Source organism: Hoplias malabaricus, chromosome 4, assembly GCF_029633855.1.
Source record: "Hoplias malabaricus isolate fHopMal1 chromosome 4, fHopMal1.hap1, whole genome shotgun sequence".
Taxonomy (NCBI): Eukaryota; Metazoa; Chordata; class Actinopteri; order Characiformes; family Erythrinidae; genus Hoplias; species Hoplias malabaricus.
Genome location: NC_089803.1, coordinates 9,490,053 through 9,500,750, shown reverse-complemented (window position 1 = coordinate 9,500,750; position 10,698 = coordinate 9,490,053). Strand labels below are relative to the sequence as shown.

Here is a 10,698-nt window from a genome sequence, read left to right as displayed (position 1 = left end):
CAGATTTCAAAAAGCTAGTGCTCCCACGTCCAGGATTATAACAGTATGTGCTCCAGGACAATAAGAGTCCTCTCTGAACAATCCAGTAACACATTTAAAAAAGCTAGTGCTCCCACGTCCAGGATTATAACAGTATGTGCTCCAGGACAATAAGAGTCCCCTCTGAACAATCCAGTGACAGATTTCAAAAAGCTAGTGCTCCCACGTCCAGGATTATAACAGTATGTGCTCCAGGACAATAAGAGTCCTCTCTGAACAATCCAGTGACAGATTTCAAAAAGCTAGTGCTCCCACGTCCAGGATTATAACAGTATGTGCTCCAGGACAATAAGAGTCCTATCTGAACAATTCAGTGACAGATTTCAAAAAGCTAGTGCTCCCACGTCCAGGATTATAACAGTATGTGCACCAGGACAATAAGAGTCCCCTCTGAACAATCCAGTGACAGATTTCAAAAAGCTAGTGCTCCCACGTCCAGGATTATAACAGTATGTGCTCCAGGACAATAAGAGTCCTCTCTGAACAATCCAGTAAAACATTTAAAAAAGCTAGTGCTCCCACGTCCAGGATTATAACAGTATGTGCTCCAGGACAATAAGAGTCCTCTCTGAACAATCCAGTGACAGATTTCAAAAAGCTAGTGCTCCCACATCCAGGATTATAACAGTATGTGCTCCAGGACAATAAGAGTCCTCTCTGAACAATCCAGTGACAGATTTCAAAAAGCTAGTGCTCCCACGTCCAGGATTATAACAGTATGTGCTCCAGGACAATAAGAGTCCTATCTGAACAATTCAGTGACAGATTTCAAAAAGCTAGTGCTCCCACGTCCAGGATTATAACAGTATGTGCACCAGGACAATAAGAGTCCCCTCTGAACAATCCAGTGACAGATTTCAAAAAGCTAGTGCTCCCACGTCCAGGATTATAACAGTATGTGCTCCAGGACAATAAGAGTCCTCTCTGAACAATCCAGTGACAGATTTCAAAAAGCTAGTGCTCCCACGTCCAGGATTATAACAGTATGTGCTCCAGGACAATAAGAGTCCTCTCTGAACAATCCAGTGACAGATTTCAAAAAGCTAGTGCTCCCACATCCAGGATTATAACAGTATGTGCTCCAGGACAATAAGAGTCCCCTCTGAACAATCCAGTGACAGATTTCAAAAAGCTAGTGCTCCCACGTCCAGGATTATAACAGTATGTGCTCCAGGACAATAAGAGTCCTCTCTGAACAATCCAGTGACAGATTTCAAAAAGCTAGTGCTCCCACGTCCAGGATTATAACAGTATGTGCTCCAGGACAATAAGAGTCCTATCTGAACAATTCAGTGACAGATTTCAAAAAGCTAGTGCTCCCACGTCCAGGATTATAACAGTATGTGCACCAGGACAATAAGAGTCCCCTCTGAACAATCCAGTGACAGATTTCAAAAAGCTAGTGCTCCCACGTCCAGGATTATAACAGTATGTGCTCCAGGACAATAAGAGTCCTCTCTGAACAATCCAGTAACACATTTAAAAAAGCTAGTGCTCCCACGTCCAGGATTATAACAGTATGTGCTCCAGGACAATAAGAGTCCTCTCTGAACAATCCAGTGACAGATTTCAAAAAGCTAGTGCTCCCACATCCAGGATTATAACAGTATGTGCTCCAGGACAATAAGAGTCCTCTCTGAACAATCCAGTGACAGATTTCAAAAAGCTAGTGCTCCCACGTCCAGGATTATAACAGTATGTGCTCCAGGACAATAAGAGTCCTATCTGAACAATTCAGTGACAGATTTCAAAAAGCTAGTGCTCCCACGTCCAGGATTATAACAGTATGTGCACCAGGACAATAAGAGTCCCCTCTGAACAATCCAGTGACAGATTTCAAAAAGCTAGTGCTCCCACGTCCAGGATTATAACAGTATGTGCTCCAGGACAATAAGAGTCCTCTCTGAACAATCCAGTGACAGATTTCAAAAAGCTAGTGCTCCCACGTCCAGGATTATAACAGTATGTGCTCCAGGACAATAAGAGTCCTCTCTGAACAATCCAGTGACAGATTTCAAAAAGCTAGTGCTCCCACATCCAGGATTATAACAGTATGTGCTCCAGGACAATAAGAGTCCTCTCTGAACAATCCAGTAACACATTTAAAAAAGCTAGTGCTCCAACGTCCAGGATTATAACAGTATGTGCTCCAGGACAATAAGAGTCCTCTCTGAACAATCCAGTAACACATTTAAAAAAGCTAGTGCTCCAACGTCCAGGATTATAACAGTATGTGCTCCAGGACAATAAGAGTCCTCTCTGAACAATCCAGTGACAGATTTAAAAAAGCTAGTGCTCCCACGTCCAGGATTATAACAGTATGTGCTCCAGGACAATAAGAGTCCTCTCTGAACAATCCAGTGACAGATTTCAAAAAGCTAGTGCTCCCACGTCCAGGATTATAACAGTATGTGCACCAGGACAATAAGAGTCCCCTCTGAACAATCCAGTGACAGATTTCAAAAAGCTAGTGCTCCCACGTCCAGGATTATAACAGTATGTGCTCCAGGACAATAAGAGTCCTCTCTGAACAATCCAGTAACACATTTAAAAAAGCTAGTGCTCCCACGTCCAGGATTATAACAGTATGTGCTCCAGGACAATAAGAGTCCTCTCTGAACAATCCAGTGACAGATTTCAAAAAGCTAGTGCTCCCACATCCAGGATTATAACAGTATGTGCTCCAGGACAATAAGAGTCCTCTCTGAACAATCCAGTGACAGATTTCAAAAAGCTAGTGCTCCCACGTCCAGGATTATAACAGTATGTGCTCCAGGACAATAAGAGTCCTATCTGAACAATTCAGTGACAGATTTCAAAAAGCTAGTGCTCCCACGTCCAGGATTATAACAGTATGTGCACCAGGACAATAAGAGTCCCCTCTGAACAATCCAGTGACAGATTTCAAAAAGCTAGTGCTCCCACGTCCAGGATTATAACAGTATGTGCTCCAGGACAATAAGAGTCCTCTCTGAACAATCCAGTGACAGATTTCAAAAAGCTAGTGCTCCCACGTCCAGGATTATAACAGTATGTGCTCCAGGACAATAAGAGTCCTCTCTGAACAATCCAGTGACAGATTTCAAAAAGCTAGTGCTCCCACATCCAGGATTATAACAGTATGTGCTCCAGGACAATAAGAGTCCTCTCTGAACAATCCAGTAACACATTTAAAAAAGCTAGTGCTCCAACGTCCAGGATTATAACAGTATGTGCTCCAGGACAATAAGAGTCCTCTCTGAACAATCCAGTAACACATTTAAAAAAGCTAGTGCTCCAACGTCCAGGATTATAACAGTATGTGCTCCAGGACAATAAGAGTCCTCTCTGAACAATCCAGTGACAGATTTCAAAAAGCTAGTGCTCCCACGTCCAGGATTATAACAGTATGTGCTCCAGGACAATAAGAGTCCCTTCTGAACAATCCAGTGACAGATTTCAAAAAGCTAGTGCTCCCACGTCCAGGATTATAGCAGTATGTGCTCCAGGACAATAAGAGTCCCTTCTGAACAATCCAGTGACAGATTTCAAAAAGCTAGTCCTCCCATGTCCAGGATTATAACAGTATGTGCTCCAGGACAATAAGAGTCCTATCTGAACAATCCAGTGACAGATTTCAAAAAGCTAGTGCTCCCACGTTAAGGATTATAACAGTATGTGCTTCAGGACAATAAGAGTCCCTTCTGAACAATCCAGCGACAGATTTCAAAAAGCTAGTCCTCCCATGTCCAGGATTATAACAGTATGTGCTCCAGGACAATAAGAGTCCTATCTGAACAATCCAGTGACAGATTTCAAAAAGCTAGTGCTCCCACGTTAAGGATTATAACAGTATGTGCTCCAGGACAATAAGAGTCCCTTCTGAACAATCCAGTGACAGATTTCAAAAAGCTAGTGCTCCCACGTTAAGGATTATAACAGTATGTGCTCCAGGACAATAAGAGTCCCTTCTGAACAATCCAGTGACAGATTTCAAAAAGCTAGTGCTCCCACGTCCAGGATTATAACAGTATGTGCTCCAGGACAATAAGAGTCCTTTCTGAACAATGCAGTTACAGGGTCAAATTGTACTTTCATTTCACCAAAAGAAATTAGACGCTGAAATCGAGCTATAACTTGATGCTGGGTTCAAAATCCAAACACAAGAAACAACAAAACAGGTCTGTTTCATCCTGGTCAGTGCAGTGGGATTCAGGAATCGGAGACAGCAGGTAGAAAATGTCCAAACTTCTCCACAGTGGAGCACAGCTCTGGTTCTTCATGTCTTTCATGGAAAAAGATAATGGTTCCAATTTTTGAAATATTACAAAATATTCCAAAAAAATAAATAACACCTGAAGCTTCGTAATCTCTGCTGTTATCTGGATGTACCATAGAATCATGTGCTGATTTTGTGCTGGTTATAAATAAAAACTGATCAATAATGCCCACATGAACAAAGTCTGCCCAGAATGACATATGCCTTCATAGTAAAGACTTCTCTGTACATGTAGAATATCTGGAGATGTGCCCCATTCAGAATATTGTGTCCTAGAGCTCAAACAGTGTTCACATTGTTTGGGTGACTCTTGATCAATCATGTCTTGCAGGTGCTCAAGAGACATTTTACTTTTGATCTTTTGAGAAACAAAACTTTGAATCACTTTTTAACTCACTCAGAAATACTTGTGAGCAAACCTTACATACATCCTTGTTTTCACTGTGACATTAGTTTTAATGCCTAAATCATGTAACCATCATGTAAAGTCAATCAGTGGATATATTAAGTAGAGTGGGTCATTCTGGTGGCCCAATTTTACTGATGGAATTACAGATTCATTTCTTCTTGCTGAACATAATGTTGGTCAAGGTTTTTTTTTTTTGGGTAGCATATTATTCGTGTTAGTTTTGCTGTGGGATTGCAGTGTACCTTTGGCATCATCAAGACTCAGAATACACTGCAAGGTAGCATTAAACCAACAATTCTGGAAATTATTTGTAAATTGGCATATTTCATTTCTGGTAATGTTTTTGTGTGTACTTGTACTACTTTTTTGGTTCAATCTGAATATTTCAGTGTTTGCTACAGGTGGCTTTTGAAAAGTTCTGCAGAAATGTCTAGGTATGGTTTTTTGGCTCAGATGCCAATTGTTTCTGTTTTCTGTGTATTTTTACTTTCATTCCCTCACAGAATTCTCTCCTCTGCTGGTTTTCCCACTGTACTCCATTTTGAGAATGCTTTTCTGCTCCTGATTGTGATTAAAAAAAAGCTCCAGGGCACTTTGAGTGTGTTCTTCACTGATCATAAAAGCGTTGGGAGCTGATACAAATGGTGCTGCTGATGCTGACAAAATTTAATTAAAAATAAGCATTTATTTGGTTTAGTTTTGGTTTAACTTGAAACTATCCCATTGTATACACACCACACTCCTCACAGACAGTCACGCGGCGGAAAACCACACGGACACAGGGAGAACACACAACTCCTCACAGACAGTCACCCGGAGGAAACCCACACGGACACGGGGAGAACACACCACACTCCTCACAGACAGTCACCCGGAGGAAACCCACACGGACACGGGGAGAACACACCACACTCCTCACAGACAGTCACCCGGAGGAAACCCACACGGACACGGGGAGAACACACCACACTCCTCACAGACAGTCACCCGGAGGAAACCCACACGGACACGGGGAGAACACACCACACTCCTCACAGACAGTCACCCGGAGGAAACCCACACGGACACGGGGAGAACACACCACACTCCTCACAGACAGTCACCCGGAGGAAACCCACACGGACACGGGGAGAACACACCACATTCCTCACAGACAGTCACCCGGAGGAAACCCACACGGACACAGGGAGAACACACCACACTCCTCACAGACAGTCACCCGTAGCAGGACTCTCTCATGTAATTTCCAGACTTTATGACTTAAATAGAAAAAGAACTTTAATATACAGACATGATATAAAATATCATTATCATCTATAGAAATGGATAATCAGATAACCGGTTGGCTATTTTAATCAATAACAGCACAGACAAGAGTGGCTTTCCGTTAGTGAAATCAGCAAATGCTATGTTGATGCTATGTCACGCTGGACAGTCAGCACTGACATCCTGTTGGTTACCAGCTAAACCAGCAAAAACCCACATACACCAGATTCAGATTCACTTTATTTCACCAAGGAATTTGTCTTAGTAATGGCACACTTGTATAACATGTAACATACAAAACAAGCCAGACAGGCACAGAGATTACTAACAAGGATCAAACTCAGTGGGTCCAGAATATAGTTTAAATAAAGTGGGTAGAAAGTGTCATGATCAAGGAGCTAAAGATGAGTGGTATTAGTACATACACAGATTGTCTATGTACAGGATATTACAGAATTATAAAACAGGAATAAAGTTTTTAAATACTTTACAGTTGTGCAAATATGCATATAATACAGAGCAGATATAACACATGTAAGGTGTAAGTTCTGAGTTTTCAGGTTTGAGTTTAAAGTTTAAAATTGTTGTTGAGGAGTGCTACAGTTCTGGGGAAGAAGCTGTTGGCGTGTTTGTTTGTCCTGGTTTTAATGACCCCGAGTCTTCTGCCTGAGGGAAGTGGCTGGAAGAGGTGATGTCCAGTAATTTCGCCAGCATGCTTCATCACCCTGCTGTTGTATATGTCCTAAAGGGTTGGCAGACTACAACCAATGACCCTCTCTGTTGTCCTGATTATACGCTGGAGTCTGGTTCATTCCTGTGAGGTGATGGAACCAAACCAGATGGTTATGGATGATGTGAGGATGGACTCAATGATCGCTGAGTAAAACTGCATCATCAGAGTCTGTGGCCGGTTGAATTTCTTCAGAAACCAATAGGGGTATGACGAACTTGCACACACCTGCTCAGCTCACACCCGATGAGGGTGGACTGAACCATTTCTTGCAATCAGAGGGGGAGAATCCAATCAGATGCTCTGGATATTAAAAGGAAAACATTAAAATTAGATGTTGTAACTCTTTAAACATCTATTGAAACTACTATGAATGATGACAGTTTAACGTTTATAAATAAATATGTTTTAAAGTATTGTTAGGGCCCCTCTTACCCACAGGCCCTTAGAATCATCCTCACTACCAATATTTATTATTATTATTTTTTAAGCCATTTTATATGTCTCTCAGCAGTTCCTGCATAACTAAATCAATACAACCTACAAATCTCTTGGTATACTGCACTGTAAAGTTTCCAATCACTACACCTGTACGCTTCAAATATGAGACTTATTCATTACATCACAACTCTGTGTTATAAGAAATAAAAAACATCCGAACTTAATACTCCTTATGCTTACTGTCAATCCAATGAAATTGTGCTGAGGCCTGGAATGATGTCCAATAAGAGGCGACACAGTAGTGACACTAGTGGTCATCCACATCCAGGACTATATTGCCCTCCAGGACAATAAGGGGCAGCTCTGAAAGACATCACAGAAGCATGTGGATATGGTTTTACAGATTTTACTGAAACAAAACAAATATATATAATATAAATGTAACCTACATTCCAAAGAAAAGCCCCAGTTTTCTCATCTGTGAAGGCTCCAGCACAGTGAGCAAAATGAATGTAGAAATGCCCAGTTCAGCTGTAAGAACAGTCAAACCAACCCTTGGTGAATGGCATTGTACCCATTAACTCTCCTTTACCATGAACTAACACAAATTAAGAAGCGACCCTGTCATCTACACTGATCTTAACAGGCACCATTAATATTTTTTAAATCGGACTAGCTACACAACGACACGGGCCATTATAATTTCAACTACACCGTCAAACCTTGCAGGATCACCAGTCATGCCCTCTTTACTCTCCTGGCACATTTCAGTTCATCCTTTTAAAAAGGAATACAGTTGCAACTGAAATTACACAACCCCATTGCAAAGTAGGTTTACTGCCAAAATGTACAAACAGTTATCTGTTTTCAATAAACCAATTAAACAAGAACAATTTAAATAGCTCAACTACGATAACAAGTGATTTCTCCAAATTTAACACAGAACAGCAGAGTTCAACGTACAGTGTCTGAGGAGTGAGCTACACGTAAACATTTAATTTGAGTAAGAGGTGTATATATCATGAAGATGACATGTTCGCTAAAAGCAACCAGCACCTGTGGGAAGTCACTCTAGCAGAGGAATGTCAAAGTTTAGAATGCATTTCTAAACCTTACTAGTTATATGCCCTTAACAAAGTCATAATTTAAAGTTATCACTTGAATAAAATCAAATCTGAGTACCGTGTGTAGTGTGTACAGAAACATACACCACATAAAACAACCTGAATATAATTACCATGGCCTAGTGTTTGCTTTTGATGAAAGTATGTGAAAGACTATATCATGTGTACCACAAATGTTTGAATTACATAAAGATCTTGTGCCAGTTTTCTGTTCATTTACAACTTACCAACAGCTTGAGAACAGAGCAGCCATCAGCCTTCATCTGGACTGGACTGTTCTGTCTGATACGACATTAATAAAGAATGGTTAATATACAATGACTGTGTGAGGAATTAAAAAAAAATCTTGATAGGGACTGTACTCCTACACCTTGTTTTTGATAAACTTCTAGTGGCCAGGATCCAGTCGTGTTGTGACTGAGCTGCAAAAGATAAAAATGTCTTTTATATCATAATGGAGGGCCCTCCAAACAGCAAACTTAGGATAACACAACTATCACCATTCACCACTGACATTACTTTAAGGAAAATCTGTCTATGACTTTCAGAACATGCAGTAAGTCAGAACATCATGTAGAAAATTACATTTGAGGAATATTTATAATACTTAGACCCCAGCAGCAACATGAAAAGGTATCATTTAAACTTTAATTTGTTTCAGTAGGAAAAAAGCAGTGACTCTGCACAAACGGTAAAAAGCAAAATAGAACAAAACACAAAACAATGCACCAGTACCGTTAAAATCACACTTCTGAGTCCCTGTCCTGATCTAGCTTGTGGTCGTTTGTTTTGACTGCGCATGCGCTGCTGTAGTGGAGAGTACAAGCTGCTCCTCGTGCTCTCTGAAGGGCATGGCCACGCAACACCAACTTTTCAGCTATTGGGCAAACCCATCTAAGCGCTGTAGCCAATCATACAACAGAAAAGGGACATTACGCTGCCACCGTGTAGTTGTGCGCTGCATGGAGAGAGAGAGAGAGAGAGAGAGAGAGAGAGAGAGAGAGAGAACGTCTCGGTTCGGTTCGGTACAGTTCAGTTCAGTTCGAGAATTTCCGTGGATCTGAGGTAACGGTCAGAGAGAGAGAGAAAGGGGGAGCGGAGCGCTGTGTCCGAGCTGTGTAGAGACACACGGAGAGAAATAAGACCCACACTGGGTCTGTTCTGTAGCGGAGAGGAGGGGAGGGGAGGAGGGGAGGAGAGGGACCTACAGCGTGTTGAAAGAGGGCTGAAACACCCCTCAGCTCAGAGAGAGGAGTCTGAGGAACAGCGATAAATGTTTAAGGGGACTTTGTTCATCTCTGACCGGGTAAAACAGAGAAAACCCTTCCTCCAGATGAAAGGAAGAAAAGTGAGTCATGTCACTCCCGAGGAGAGAGAGAAGGAGAACTGGAGGAGAGTGAAGATCCAGCAGAGCTCCTGACTCATTTTCACTGAGTTGAAGAGGATCTAATTCTCAAAGTGTAACAGGTGGAGAGTGAAGGACCTTTAAACCAGCCCGGTTCTGTTCAGTTCTGTTCGGTCCAGGAGGGAGAACCTCTGCTAGAGCCCGGTTAACACACTCAGGTCTGGTGGTGTGCTGCACTTTCAGGAAAGAGACAAAGTGCAGAAAGTGAGGGGGGGCTCCTCCAGACTCTTCCTCACATCGCCGTCTTTCACTAACTTCTGGAGAGAAGAGAAGGGGAGCGGGCGGAGGTGAGTGAGACACAACAGTTACAGTGAACCCCGTCTTCAGCATGGCTCCTCAGGAGGAAGAGAACCTGACCGCGGTGTGTTTTGCTGTTTCAGATTTGTGAATTCAGATGATGTCACCGTCCACGCCGTAATCCGCTAATATTTCACACCACCGTTTAATTTCCTAAATCTGAGAACTTCAGCACCACAGCTTTCAGATGAATGAATCCAGACTCAAACCAACCAGGCTGAAAGAGTTCTTATTTTGTCTGTCCGTGTATTCCGCGAGCAGGGAAAGTGAAACAAAGTGTAAAATAAACGCGACTTTTCTTTACAATTGACATCAAAAATCCATGACATTTTGTTTGATTAAACAGTGCTCGATCTGTGAAAACTTTCACAAACACAGTTCGGTGTATTTTAATGAGTTTTGCACTTCTCATGCTTTAATGTGTCACAATACAGTGCTTCAACATTTAGGGCAATGTTGGGCGACTCAGAAGTGTCCTTAGGTGTGTGTGTGTGTGTGTGTGAAGGACTGGTGCCCAGTGTCTCCGGGTAGACTCTGAATCCACCACGACCCTGAACTGGAGAAGCGCTTACAGACAATGAATGAATAATTGCATTAGATATGTACAGATAATAGCATGAGATGAGTGCTCACTGAATATATGTAGGTGCATAAATGATAGCTGTGATGTACCCTTACCCTTATGTTTTGTCTTTTATTGGCTGGGTTTCACTGTGAGCAGCCAATACC

At 42.0% G+C, this 10,698-nt stretch overlaps 1 long non-coding RNA gene across 1 annotated transcript; it reads right to left on the bottom strand.

The window, feature by feature from the left end:
* Nucleotides 1-6,071: 6,071 nt before the first annotated feature.
* LOC136695591 (uncharacterized) lies at nt 6,072-8,961 on the bottom strand. Its single transcript, XR_010802316.1, has 4 exons — nt 8,638-8,961; nt 8,495-8,549; nt 7,384-7,506; nt 6,072-7,005 (listed from the first exon to the last, which is right to left on the bottom strand). It is a non-coding gene; the product is annotated as an uncharacterized lncRNA (long non-coding RNA).
* Between the last annotated feature and the right edge of the window lie 1,737 nt (nt 8,962-10,698).